The sequence below is a fragment of the Hippoglossus stenolepis genome, chromosome 6 (genome assembly GCF_022539355.2).
Source record: "Hippoglossus stenolepis isolate QCI-W04-F060 chromosome 6, HSTE1.2, whole genome shotgun sequence".
Taxonomy (NCBI): domain Eukaryota; kingdom Metazoa; phylum Chordata; class Actinopteri; order Pleuronectiformes; family Pleuronectidae; genus Hippoglossus; species Hippoglossus stenolepis.
In genome coordinates this window covers 2,743,041-2,757,840 of record NC_061488.1, presented here as the reverse complement: position 1 = coordinate 2,757,840, position 14,800 = coordinate 2,743,041, and the positions used below count along the sequence as shown (strand labels likewise).

The 14,800-nt window shown below is 40.9% G+C and overlaps 2 pseudogenes; both read right to left on the bottom strand.

The window, feature by feature from the left end:
• Positions 1–3,378: 3,378 nt before the first annotated feature.
• LOC118111666 lies at positions 3,379–4,267 on the bottom strand (annotated as a pseudogene).
• Positions 4,268–11,361: 7,094 nt separating this feature from the next.
• LOC124851939 lies at positions 11,362–12,193 on the bottom strand (annotated as a pseudogene).
• Positions 12,194–14,800: the final 2,607 nt, after the last annotated feature.

Sequence of the window (14,800 nt, the reverse complement as noted above, 5' to 3'; positions counted from 1 at the left end):
TCATTATCAGATATCTTTGTGATATGTTTTCATTGAATGCACATCTTTCTTTAACTCTTCAAAGCTCATTTCCAAGCTGATTTGAGACATTACTAAAGGCCTGACACATATAGTATTAATTCCAACCAGATGTGCTGATGTTTGGGGCTGCTGGATGTTTTCCTTGCATCTTCACAATAATCCTCTCCATGATCTCCGCTCGCTTTCTTTTCAGACAAATCATGAGCTTCAACTTTTAACTCTGCAAGTATTTATAAATTGTTCTATATTAGAAATCAAGTTCTGGTGCTGCATCTCCATGACTTTGATTATATCCGCAGAAGCTGCAGACTTGTCTAGCCTCCATTTGCTGCTCTTTGAGGTCCTGATTTGTTTGTGGAGGAGCTTTTCCTGGTCAAAGTCAACTGGGTGGCTCTCGGCAGGTGAAAGTATGACAGGAGGCTGATTGCTTCAGCTGGTTGTTGCTAGTTTCAATCAACTCTCTGTGATCTTAGTGTTGAGACACAGAATAGTTTGGTTCTTTCTTCAATAATGGACTCTTTGAGATACTAGCTCCATTAAAAGCTCTCCACTTCTCTTTGAACGAATGGTCCCTCTGCGATCTCTTGAATGGAGGCTCATTTTGGGAAATGGTGATAAGCTTCTGAAGTAATAAGCTTCAGGATCTCCTTCTCTGCATTTTCTGCTTTGTATTTTTCCTCCATACAGTCAAGGGCCTGCTGAAGTTGCTTAATATTAGCGTCGCTTGTCGCTGCAAAAAGGGAACCCTCTCTTAAAGGTCGTGACACCTCATGTCTGCCTGATAATGTTGTTCACAATTTGGAGCTGGTGGTCCTGGGTGTTCTTGGTAACCTGTTCATTGTTGCCATCTTGCTTAAGAATATAAGCCTTCTTCGCCTTTGTTCGGCAAGTAAATAAAGTGGAGTACCGCCACACTCAGGTATACATGATGATGTCATTATGGTCAAAGGAGGTTGACTTATGAATCATTCCAAAGATCAGCGAGTAAATGGTTCAGTTCGAACTTTTGAATCATTTCCTGTCCTTTGTATTTGTATTACACAAAGGTAATTCATAAGAATCTATGATTTCTACTTTTCTAAATATCTGCACTTTAGCATTTTGCCGAATAAACTTAGTCATTTAAATTTCAGTTAAAAGATTCTAGAGTAATCTGACTTTATTCTGGGTTCCTTTGTGAGCCTGCCAGAGAGGTGGCATCATGTACTGATTTTCATATGGTCTCTTTTTCAATATTGATCGATGATTTACTGATCAGTATATAATGATAAATAATGCAGTTTATCAAGGTGCTAAAAGTAAACAAGAAATGACGTATGTGGTAATAAAAGTGTCTATCAAGCCACCCCTGCCCTCTCTCTCTCTCTCTCTCTCTCTCTCTAACAGAGGGATTGTGTACAAGTCATTTGTCAAACTGAGATAGAAGAAGGAAAAAACAACTACAAAGTGAAATGTTTTTCATCCAATAACTAAACAATCTGTTGCTCACACATAGAAACCTTCACATTTCAAATGCTTTGTATTAAACTGAAGAATGTGATCATCACACCATCAACAGACATAAAGAACGATTAGTATCGCCCAATCTACGAATTACCTGGATTACATTTGTGTTGACTTAATCTCACCACCAACAAAGTCACCCTCATCGCTGCAGTATAGGTCATAAACTCCTGTTTCCTCCTCCATGTTAACAAATGGTACATGGACCAAACTAAATAGGGATTGAATCAATCGGCAAGATTGAATTTGACGAGGAGCCAATAAGGAGAGGCCAGTACTGTGTCATGTGATTACACTTTTTCTTGAAATCAGTCACTAACATTACATCAGTACAAGTATAATTTAAGTGTAAAGTTGTTTGAGAGGTTCACACACACACACACACACTGTAATTTTGTTCGTTGGATCAAATAAGTTGATGGAGAGAATCAAAGAAAAACAGGAGGTGAGAAAACAAAGACAAGAGGAGTCAGATTGACTGTCTCAACAAAAAACATCTGTCTACTTTACTTTACTCTACCAGGAAGGTCCTAATTGAGATACAATATAACCAGGATCCTCTAAGAAGATGGAAATGACTTAACTGCCTTAAAACTAAATGTGGTTCACTGTGGAGTAAAATGTTCTGAATCTGCTACACAACGCTGAACAAGTGGAGAACGAGGCAGGTATGAAGACAATGTAAAAGAGCAGCCGACGTCCTCTCAGAGCTCAGCTGCAGGCACGTGACCAATTCAATTTACACTGGGTGAAATCATTTCCTCCTCCCAGCTACCACAGATAAAATCCTCACAAATGTAAGAACGAACATCTGCAAAAGGCAAGATTGCTTTTTAAACCCAGCGGAATATCTATTATAATCCAGCAGCAAATGAAAATGTGACTGAATCGTTGTGACAAGTGTTTCAGGGAAATCAATATTCACGCCAGTGTCAGAGTGGAGAGTAATCTAGTAACGCTCATTACTCTTATATGAAGTATGAAAAACTGATGACGTAGCGAGCGTTGGGGAGGACAATTTCATATCCAGGGGTGGGGCCAAGGGAGAGGAATCAACAGAGCCAGGTCAAGTGAAAGCATGGTCATCATGATGTTACAGATGTCATAATACTCCCACATGACTTCTGGTATGTACGACGGAGTATAAAGAGGTTTAAGTAATAAAACTAATTCAAATAATCAACCTGAACATGAGCAGAAGATGTTCATGTCCTCAAATGGTACAATCCTCTCACAAATGCACAATGACAAGTCTTTATTTACAGCTGAGTGTGTGACGCAAACAACCAATTCAATTTGGAAACGCAAATGTCTGATTGACGGGTTATAAAATAATGGAGTGTAAATACTGGACACTTGAATCTGCAGTTGTCTTATAGCTTAAACAAATCAAATTAATTCACTTCACTGACGTAGTTTGTTGGTCGTTCGCTGACCTTTGTGCAGTTTGTCCCTGACAGTCTCAGCCTGGTACAGACTGAGCGGCTGCAGCGTCCTGACCTGGAATACAGTGCACGGCCCTGATGTTCAAGCAGAAATGTTTTTTTTTATGTGAAACTTATCTACACCCAACTCTGTAAAGACCTACACATTCAGTCAACTTCCTGTTTTTAAAACTACAACAGATCTGGTAACCGCAACACGTGCTGTTAACTCTCCGTAAACCTAATGAATAAAACAGGAAACAGCTTCTGAACTGAGATTTATTTTTAGCGTGTTAACAGCAATTTGAAACACAGATTAAAAAGGGAATATGTTACAGTGGGTAGCTCCATCCAGTGAAATACAGCTGATGCAATTGTTGATTTTCCTCACACCGTAGAAACCTTGGTGATGAACGGGCGCGGTGACGGCTTACGAGCAGCTGTCAAAGCTGGTTATGGAGTCTTTACGTGCATTGAGGTAAACCAGAGGGTTGAGGGCGCTGTTCAGACACACCAGCCTACCACCTATCTGATGAGCGATGTAAACTCCGCGTTGAACCAATGTGACAGTTCCTGTGTTTGCTCAGAGCTCTTGACCAGAGATTCAGGTTCTTGAACAGGTGATAGGGGATGTAACAAACAGAGAAGAGAAGGATCAAAATGAACAACAGCCTCAGGCCTTGTTTCAGAGCCTTGTCGATGTTGTTTTTGGAGCAAAGTGTGATAATCATATGTCCGTAGCAGCCCAGCATGATGAGGAGTGATACAAAACCCAGCCAGGGTCTCCCAGGCTGTAGTTCAGGTAATCTCCACAAATGCGTCATGTGGTCTCTAGCATTTTCAGTTTGGTTTCCAAACGTCTTTCATGTGGAAACATGTCTGGAAGACTTGACAGCCACTACAGCCACACGAGGACTGAGATGGTCACAGAATGAGTGGGAGTGATTCCTTCCCAACACTTTCATCGGGTGAACACAGTTGTGTACCTGTACACGCTGATGCACGAAGGAACTGATGCTGCCGCATAAGTTCAGGCTGAAGCAGAATCTCGTTATCTTGCAGAATGTATCTCCAAAGATCCACAACCTCTGAAGTAGTAAAACCATCAAAAATGGCAGCGTGAGCAGATACAAAACATCTGCAAGTCCCAGGTTGAGAACAAACACGTTGACGTTACCCAGTTTCTTCCAGTTCTGCCGCAAAGACTTCAACCCCCATCCGTTAGCAAATCAGGCCGACGATGAAGACCAAGATTAAAACAGGAGGCAGGAATCTGCGGAGAAATCAAGCTTGACACTGTGACAAGAGGTTTGGTTCATGATCTTCTGAGCTGCAGTTCTTCCTCCTCGTGAATGTGACGTCTCTTTTGGTTTCACATCTCAGGTCTCTGCTAACTTCATTCGTTCCTGCACGAACTGTAATCCAGAAACTACGTCAATGAGGTAAATGAAGTAGGTCTGACCACACACAGGAAGTTGGTGTGAGCAATGTTTAGGACTCGATTTACAGGCTGGTGACAGACAGCAGGCAGTAAAAGCTGACTCAAACAAAATTCTCCTTCAACTTATTTTAACATTTTTTAAAACATTAATGTTGCATAAGTGTGAATCTTTTTGCCAACCTCACTGTCAATAACTATATATATGTGTTTTTATAATGGAAATTAAAGACAAAGTTGGTTTACTTTATATCACTCAAAACTTGAGGTGACATGATATGTAAAGTTTAATAACCTACTATATTTTGATATTTTATATATTCTGTATCACAATGGATTGTAGGTATTAACATTGTGTCTCTGTTCTTGAATCAGAAGACAGAGCCGTGACATGTCACTGAGAAATAAATCCTGTTACAGGAGCTGTAGTTGTGTGATTTTCTCGCTCATTAAAACATACGAGATAATGTGCAGATTCTTTCTGTTGCATGTATGAGCTGCAGATGTTTCTTCATCTGGTTCTGTCTTTCTTCTGCAGTGATGGAGTCACATCGAGCTCTGGCGTCATCTTACTGTTTTCAGCTTACTCTGGCCTCCTGCTGTGATGGCGGCAAAGTGCTGGTCTACTCCCAGGATGGAGCCACTGGCTGAACATGAAAATCCTGGTGGAGGCGCCTGCATTCTCAGGGCCATCAAATCACGGTGTTGCTACCCACCACCAGCTGGTACGCCTCCGAAATCTCCTCCCATTACAGCTCCATCACTGTCCACCAGGAGCAGCCCAAAACCTCGAGAGCCAGTCCTTCATGACCCTTTCCTGGAAGAGGTCAGATGAACACGGGGTGGTCGCCATGACCTGGGGACCCTGCTGAGCGAACTCGGCCTCAGATATCGGAGATCATCGCCTCAGCGCCTGCCAACCTCCTGCAGAAAGTGGTGTGAGACACACTGGGAAGAGACCGGTCACACTGGGGAACAACACCATGCTGGTGAAGTGGCACACGCGTGACGGTGCGGCACCAATGGTATTTACGGTGGCCATCTACTGTGCTGTCCCCATCATCCTGGGCATCCTCTCTATCTTTGAATTGTGCACGACAACATGGTGCGTCTGAGGGCACGGGGAGTAGCTGAGAGATTGTTGAAGTGACAACTATGGATGTGAGCCTGACAAGTACTCTGAGGAACATTGTCGACCCGGAGAAGCCGTATTAAACAGAATATGGTCAAACTGTCCATTTGACCATGAACCATTGAATTTGGTTGTAGAATGTTGTTTCTGTAGAAGCGTTTTTTCACCCGCTTGCTTGCTATATTATTAAATTTGAATATAATTATATTGATCAATTGCAAATGTTTTGGCTTTGTGACATGTAATACACACACACACACACACAAACAAATACATACACAAATGTTTTACTCCAATATGGGGACACCATTTGTCCTGAATAAACCATTTTCAGCTTCCACATCACGTTTTCTAATTATTTTAAAGTCTCTACTTTCAATTAATCCTTTTGGAATTTAGACAAATGATTTGGATTTCATATTCACATAAAATCTACTTTTCTACTTATACTCTGTGCTTCTTTGCTGTTTTTCTCTGATACGTGAAGCTGCAGCATTCTTCAACTACTTCACATACTTCAACCAATCAAACATCAAATCCTTCTGCTTGTTCACGACATTTAAGTTTCTATTCAACTTAGAAAAAAGATTTGGTATTTTTTAAATCTTGTACAGCTTTTATAAAATCTGTTTTGTTTTAGTCTTTTTAGATTTTATAATGTGAGTTCAAGTGTGACTGAGCAGTGACATCCCATCCATCTCCTTTCTATTTAGGATAAAGAGGAAAGAAACCTTGCACTGAAACAAAGCACTTTTTTGCCGGACTTTGAACAGTGGCAAAAACAAGTGTCAATACAGGAATGTACATAATATACTAAGATATAAACTAAATAAATATATGTTTTTATTGGATTGAAAAAATATAGAATCATTTGTAAGAGCACACAGAGAAACTAGAAGCACAGCCAGAGCGTCTAGTCACAATTAAGATTTGCAGTCATTACATGTCATTATATTACATGTCATTATATTACACGTTATATAACTGATACTTTTATCCAATGCGACTTCCTACAATAAGTGCATCAACCATTAGGGTACAAACCCAGAGCAGCAAGCATCATGTAAGACCAGGTCAAGGTCCTCCAAGAGGCGAAAGCGCGGCTTGGCTGGAGATGCTTGAAGATGTAACTCGCCCTATCCCCCCAAAGGCTTCTCTTCGACTATTGATCAAATTCTGGTTTCTTTTCTCCACTTCCATGGTTTGGAGGAAATGTGTAAATCTTTTCACCCTTTTTCTGTTCTTTTTGTCTCTGGTTTTTCCTCAACTTTGACTCCCGGTTCACCATCTGAGACCTCTGATTCAACATCTGAGACTCCTCTGATTCAACATCTGAGACCTCTGATTCAACATCTGAGACCTCTGATTCAACATCTGAGACCTCATTCACTGTCTGAGACTCTTGATTCACCATCTGAGACCTCTGGATTCAACATCTGAGACTCTGATTCACCATCTGAGACCTCTGTCTAACATCTGAGACCTCTGATTCACCATCTGAGACCCTGATCTAACATCTGAGACCTCTGATTCAACATCTGACCCTCTGATTCACCATCTGAGACCCTGGTTCATCATCTGAGACCTCCAGCTCACCATCTGAGACCTCTGGTTCATCATCTGAGACTCCAGTTCAACATCCGAGTCCTCTGGTTCATCATCTGAGACCTTGCCTGTGGGCTGAGACCCTTGAACTATTGGGTGATGGGTGGTTTGAGAACTAAGACCTTTGGCTCGACATTTGAGACTCTTTGGCATTTGGTCTGGAAACTCTGATGCATCATCTGAGACCTCCGGTTCATCAACTTTGACCTCTGGTTCATCATCTGAGACATCAGTTTCAAGGTCTGATAAATTAAATTCTTCGGCCCAATCGATCATGGGTCTCACACTCATTGTCTGAGACTCCTGATTCAAGGTCCCATGATTTAGAGTCCCATGGATCAGTGCTTGATTCATTGTCTGAGCTGTTTATTCATGATTTGAGACCTTTGGGCTTATGGTCTGAGAATTTGAATTCATGGTCTTTGTCCTGCAAGATCTTCTGTTCATACTCCATAATCTTCTGTCTATCCTGGAGATCTTCTGTTTATACCCAAAGATTCTCTCTGTTTATACCTCCAGAGATCTTCTGTTCTCCTGAGATATTCTGTTCCTCCTTGTAGATCTTTTGTTTGTACTCAGATATCTTCATATCCTTGGAGATCTTCTGTTTATACTCTGAGAACTTTGTTTATCCTTAGAGATCTTTTTTCGTAGTCAGAAATCTTCTGTTCATACTCAGATATCTTCTGAGTATCCTTGGAGATTCTGTTCATACTCTGAGAACCTTTGTTTATCCTTAGAGATCTTTTTTTCGTAGTCAGAAATTCTGTTCATACTCAGATATCTTCTGAGTATCCTTGAGATCTTCTGTTTGTACTCAGAGAGCTTGAGTTTATTTGTTGGAGATCTTCTTTTCAAACACTGAGAACTCTTTGTTTCTATCCTGAGATCTTTTTTGTTCATAATCAGAGACTTTTGTTCATTATCAGATATCTTTGTGATGTTTTCATTGAATGCAATATCTTTCTTTTTAATCCTTCAAAGCTCATTGTTGATTTGAGACATGACTAAAGGCCTGACACATAGTATTAATTCCAACCAGATGTGCTGATGTTTGGGGCTGCTGGATGTTTTCTTGCATCTTCACAATAACTCTCTCCATGATCTCCGCCTGCTTTTCAGACAAATCTATGAGCTTCAACTTTTAACTCTTGCAAGTATTATACTGTTCTATATTAGAAATCGTTGCCCTGTGCTGCAATTCCATGACTTTTGATTATATCCGCAGAAGCCGCAGACTTGTTCAGCCTCCATTTGAAGGTTTCTGAGGTCCTGGATTTGTTTGTGGAGGAGTTTTCCCTGGTCAAAGTCAACTGGGTGGCTCTCGGCAGGTGGAAAAGGACAGGAGGCTGATTGCTTCAGCTGGTTGTTGCCATGCTCTAACTCTGTGATCTTAGTGTTGAGACACAGAATAGTCGGGTTCTTTTCTTCAATAATGGACTTCCTCTGTTGAGATACTAGCTCTATTAAAAGCTCTGCCTTCCTTTGAACGAATGGTCCTCTGCGATTCTTGAATGGAGGGCTCATTTTGGGAAATGGTGATAAGCTTCTGAAGTAATGTTTTCAGGATCTCCTTCTCTGCATTTTCTGCTTTTGTATTTTTCTCCATACAGTCAAGGCCTGAAGCTGCTGGCCATTAGCGCCTTTTGTCGCTGCAAAAAGGGAACTCTCCCCAAAGGTCGACCCCATGTCTGCCTGATATTGTTCCACTGGAGCTGGTGGTCCTGGGTGTTTCTTGGTAACCTGTTCATTGTTGCCATCTTGCTTAAGAATATAAGCTCCTTCGCCTTTTGTTCAAGTGTTGGCAAGTAAATAAAGTGGAGTACCGCCACATCAGGTATATGATGATGTCATGGTGGTCAAAGGAGTGTTGACTCCTATGAAATCATTCCCAAAGATCAAAGGAGTAAACACTAGTTCGAACTTTTGAATCATTTCTGTCCTTTGTATTTGTATTACAAAGGTAATTCATAAGAATCTTATGGATTTCACTTTTCTAATATTCCGCAATTTTAGCATTATGCCCGAATAAACTTAGTCATTTAAATTTCAGTTAAAAGATTCAGAGTACCTGAGACTTTTATTCTGGGTTCCTTTGTGAGCCTGCCAGAGGTATCATGCACTGGATTTTCTAATATGGTCTCTCTTTTCAATATTGATGGATGATTTACTGATCAGTATATAATGATAAATACGCAGTTTATCAAGGTGCTAAAAGTAACAAGAAATGACGATGTGGTAATAAAATACCTATCGAAGCTAATTTCTCGCTCTCTCTCTCTCTCTCTCTAACAGAGGGATTGTGGCATGTCATTTGTCAAACTGAGATAGAAGAAGGAAAAAAAACAACTACAAAGTGAAATGTTTTTCATCCAATAACTAAAAACAATCTGTTGCTCACACATAGAAAACCTTCACATTTCAAATGCTTTGTATTAAACTGAAGAATGATCATCACACCATCATCAGTATTCATATAAAGAACATTAGTATCGTCCAATCTACGAATTACCTGGATTACATTTGTGTTGACTTAATCTCACCACACCAACAAAGTCACTCCCATCGTTGCAGTATAGGTCATAAACCCTGTTTCCTCCTCCATGTTAACAAATGGTACATGGACCAAACTAAATAGATTGGAATCAATCGGAAAGATTGAACGACGAGGAGCCAATAAGGAGAGGCCAGTACTGGTGTCATGATTACACTTTTCTTTTGAAATCAGTCACTAACATTACATCAGTGTCACATAATTTAAGTGTAAAGTTGTTTTGAGAGGTTCACACACACAAACACATCTGTAATTTTGTTCGTTGGATCAAAGGTTGATGGAGAGAATCAAAGAAAACAGGAGGAGAGAAAAACAAAGACAAGAGGAGTCAGATTGACTGTCTCAACAAAAACATCTGTCTACTTTACTTTACTCTACCAGGAAGGTCCCACTGAGATACAATATAACCAGGATCCTCTGGTGAAGATGGAAATGACTTAACGCCCTTAAAACTAAATGTGGTTCCCACTGTGGAGTAAAATGTTCTGGAATCTGTTACACAACGCTGAACAAGTGGAGGAAATGAGGGCAGGTATGAAGACAACGTGTGGAAGAGCAGCCGACATCCTCTCAGGAGCTCAGCTGCAGGCACGTGACCTAATTCAATTTACATCTGGGTGTGAAATCATTTCCTCCTCCTGTGCCACTACAGATAAAATCCCTACAAATGTAAGAACGACATCTTGCAAAATAAGCATGATTGTTTTTAAACCCAGCGGAATATCTATTATAATCCAGCAGCAAATGAAATGTGACTGAATCGCTGTGACAAGTGTTTCAGGGAAATCAATATTCACGCCAGTGTCAGAGTGAGAGTAACTAGTAATCGCTCATTACTCTTATATGAAGTATGAAAAACTGATGACGTAGCGAGCGTTGGGGAGGACACTTCATATCCAGGGTGGGGCCAAGGAGAGGAATCAACAGAGCCAGGTCAAGTGAAAGCAGCGGTCATCATGATGTCATGATGTCATATACTCCCACATGACTCTGGCATGTACGACTTGAGCATAAAGAGGTTTAAGTAATAAAACTAATTCAAATAATCAACCTGAACATGAGCAGAAGATGTTCATGTCCTCAAATGGTACAATCCTCACAAATGCACAATGACAAGTCTTTATTTACAGCTGATGTGTGACGCAAAACAAATCATTCAATTTGCAACGCAAATGTCTGATTACGTGGGTTATAAAATAAATTTGAGTGTAAATACTGACACTTGAATCTGCAGTTGTCCTTTTATAGTCTAAACAAATCAAATGGAATTCACTTCTCACTGACGTAGTTTGTTGGTCGTTCGTTGACCTTGTGCAGTTTGTCCCTGATGTCCTTAGCCTGGTACAGACTCGAGCGGCTGCAGCGACTGACCTGACTACAGTGCACGGCCTGATATGTTCAAGCAGAAATGGGTTTTTTTATGTGAAACTTATCTACAATCTGCATCCTGTAAAGACCTACATTCAGTCAATCTCTGTTTTTTTAAAATTACAACAGATCTGCAACAGCAACACTTGCTGTTAACTTCAAAACCTCCACGAGAATAAAACAGAAACAGTCGGAACTGAGATTTTATTTTTAGCGTAGTTAACAGCAATTTGAAACACAGATTAAAAAAGGGAATATGTTACAGTGGGTAGCTTGATCCAGTGAAATACAGCTTGATGCAATTGTTGATTTTCCTTCACACTGGTAGAAACCTTGGTGATGAACGGGCGTTGACAGCTTGACGAGCAGCTGTCAAAGCTGAGCAGGAGTCTTTACGTGCATTGAGGTAAACCAGAGGGTTGATGGCGCTGTTCAGACACACCAGCCTACTTCCACCTATCTGATGAGCTATGTAACCCGTTGAACCAATTGTGACAGTTCCTGTGTTTGCTCAGAGCTCTTGACCAGAGATTCAGGTTCTGAACAGGTGATAGGGATGTAATAAACAGAGAAGAGAAGGATCAAAATGAACAACAGCCTCAGGCTCCTTTGCTTCAGAGCCTTGTCGATGTTGTTTTTGGAGAAGTGTGATAATCATATGTCCGTAGCAGCCTAGCATGATGAGGAGGGGATACAAAACTCTGAAGCCAGGGTCCTCCCAGGCTGTAGTTCAGGTAATCCTCCACAAATGCGTCGTGTGTGGTCTCGTAGCATTTCTCAGTTTGGTTTCAAACGTTTCATGTAGAACATGTCTGAAGACTCTGGACAGCCACCAGCAGCCACACGAGGACTGAGATGGTCACAGAATGAGGGGAGGATTCTTCCTAACACTTACTCGGGTGAACAATAGCCAGGTACCTGTACACGCTGATGCACGTAAGTGAACTGACATGCTGTATAAGTTCAGGTTGAAGTAGAATCTCGTTACTTGCAGAATGTATCTCCAAAGATCCACAACTCCTGAAGTAGTAAACTATCAAAATGGCAGCGTGAGCAGATACAAAACATCTGCAAGTCCCAGGTTGAGAACAAACACGCTTGACGTTACCCAGTTTCTTCCAGTTCTGCCGCAAAGACTTCAACCTCATCCGTTAGCAACCAGGCTCGACGATGAAGACTATGATTAAAACAGGAGCAGGAATCTGCGGAGAAATCAAGCTTGACACTAGTACAAGAGGTTTGGCTTATGATCTCTCTGAGCTGCAGTTCTTCCTCCTCGTGAATGTGATCGCTCTTTTGGTTTCACATCTCAGGTCTCTGCTAACTTCATTGAAGTTCCTGCACGAACTGTAATCCAGGAAACCATGCTGCCAATGAGGTGGTGGTGTCAGAAGTAGTGGGTCTGACCCACACAGGAAGCTGGTGCTGTAATGTTTAGAATCTGATTTACAGGCTGGTGACAGACAGCAGGCGGTAAATAGCTGACTCAAACAAAATTCTCCTTCACTTATTTTAACATTTTAAAAACATTAATGTTGCATAAGTGTGAATTTTTGCCAACCTCTACACCGTCAATAACTATATATATGTGTTTTTATAATGGAAATTAAAGACAAAAGTTGTCACTTTATATCACTCAAAACTTGGAGGTGACACAGATATGCTGAAGTTTAATAACCTACTATATATTTTGATATTTTTTTATATATATTCTGTATCACAATGGATTGTAGGTATTTAACATTGTGTCTCTGTTCTTAATCGTGAAGACAGAGCCGTGACATGTCACTGAGAAATAAATCTGTTAGCAGGAGCTGTAGTTGTGTGGATTTTCTCGTCACTAAAACATAATGGAGATAATGTGCAGATTCTTTCTGTTGCATGTATGAGCTGCAGATGTTTCTTCATCTGGTTCTTGTCTTTCTTCTGCAGTGATGGGAGTCACATCGAGCTCTGGCGTTCATCTTACTGTTTCAGCGACTCTGGCCTCCTGCTGTGATGGCGGCAAAGTGCTGGTCTACCCCGTGATGGGAGCCACTGGCTGAACATGAAAATCCTGGTGGAGGCGCTGCATTCTCAGGGCCATCAAATCACGGTGCTGCGCTCCACCACCAGCTGGTACGTCTCCGAAATCTCCCCCCATTACAGCTCCATCACCGTCCACCAGGAGCAGGCCCAAAACCTCGAGAGCCAGTCCTTCATGACCTCTTTCCTGAAGAGGTCAGATGAACACGGGGTGGTCGTCATGACTCTGGGGACCCTGCTGAGCGAACTCGGCCCCGAGATATCGGAGATCATCGCCTCAGCGTTCGCCAACCTCCCGCAGAAAGTGGTGGAGACACCGGGAAGAGACTGGTCACATCTGGGGAACAACACCATGCTGGTGAAGTGGGCTGAACACAAGACGGCGGCACTACAATGGTATTTACGAGGCCATCTTACTTCAAAGCTGCCCCCATCCTGGGCATCCTCATCTTTGACCAGTACGACAACATGGTGCGTCTGAGGGCACGGGAGTAGCTGAGATTGTTGAAGTGACAACTATGGATGTGGAGTCTCTGACAAGTACTCTGAGGAACATTGTCGACTCCGGAGAAGCTGCACAACAGAACATGGTCAAACTGTCCATTTGACCATGAATCACGAATTTGGTTGTAGAATGTTGCCTTCCTGTAGAAGTTGCTTTTCACCCGTTTGCTTGCTATATTATTAAATTTGAATATAATTATATTGATCAATTGCAAATGTTTTGAGTTTTGTGACATAATACACACACACACACACACACAAACAAATACATACACACAAATGTTTTATCTAGTCATGGGACACCATTTTGTCTCCGAATAAACCATTTTCAGCTTCCACATCACGTTTTAATTATTTTAAAGCTTTCTATTTTTCAATTAATCCTTGAATTTAGGACAAAAATGATTTAGATTTCATATTCACATATAAAATTCACTTTTCTACTTATACTCTGTGCTTCTTTGCTGTTTCTCTCGATAATGTGAAGCTGCAGCATTCTTCAACTATCACATACTTCAAACCAATCAAACATTAATAAATCCTTCTGCTTGTTCACGACATTTAAGTTTCCATTCAACTTTGAAAAAGGTTTGCATTTTTTTTATATCTTGTACAGTTTTATAAAATCTGTTTTGTTTTAGTCTTTTTAGATTTATAATGTGAGTCTAAGTGACTGAGCAGTGACATCCTATCCATCTCCTTTTCTATTTAGGATAAAGAGGAAAAGAAACTCTTGCACTGAAACAAAGCACTTTTGCTGGACCTTTGAAACAGTGGCAACAAGGCCAATACAGGAATGCATATAATATACTAAGATATAAATTAAATAAATATGTTTTTTATTGATTGAAAAAATATAGAATCATTTGTAAGAGCACACAGAGAAAATCCACAGAAGCACAGTCAGAGCGTCTGGTCACAATTAAGATTTGCAGTCATTACATTTCATTATATTACATGTCATTATATTACATGTCATTATATTACATGTCATATAACTGACACTTTTATCCAATGCGACTCTATAATAAGTGTATCAACCATTAGGTACAAACCTCCAGAGCAGCAAGCATCATGTAAGACCAGGTCAAGGTCCTCCAAGAGGCGGTGAAAGCGGCGGCTTGGCTGAGATGCTTGAAGATGTAACCCGACTCATCCCCCAAAGGCTTTCTTCGACTATTGATCAAATTCGGTTTCTTTTCTCCCACTTCCATGGTTTGAGGAAA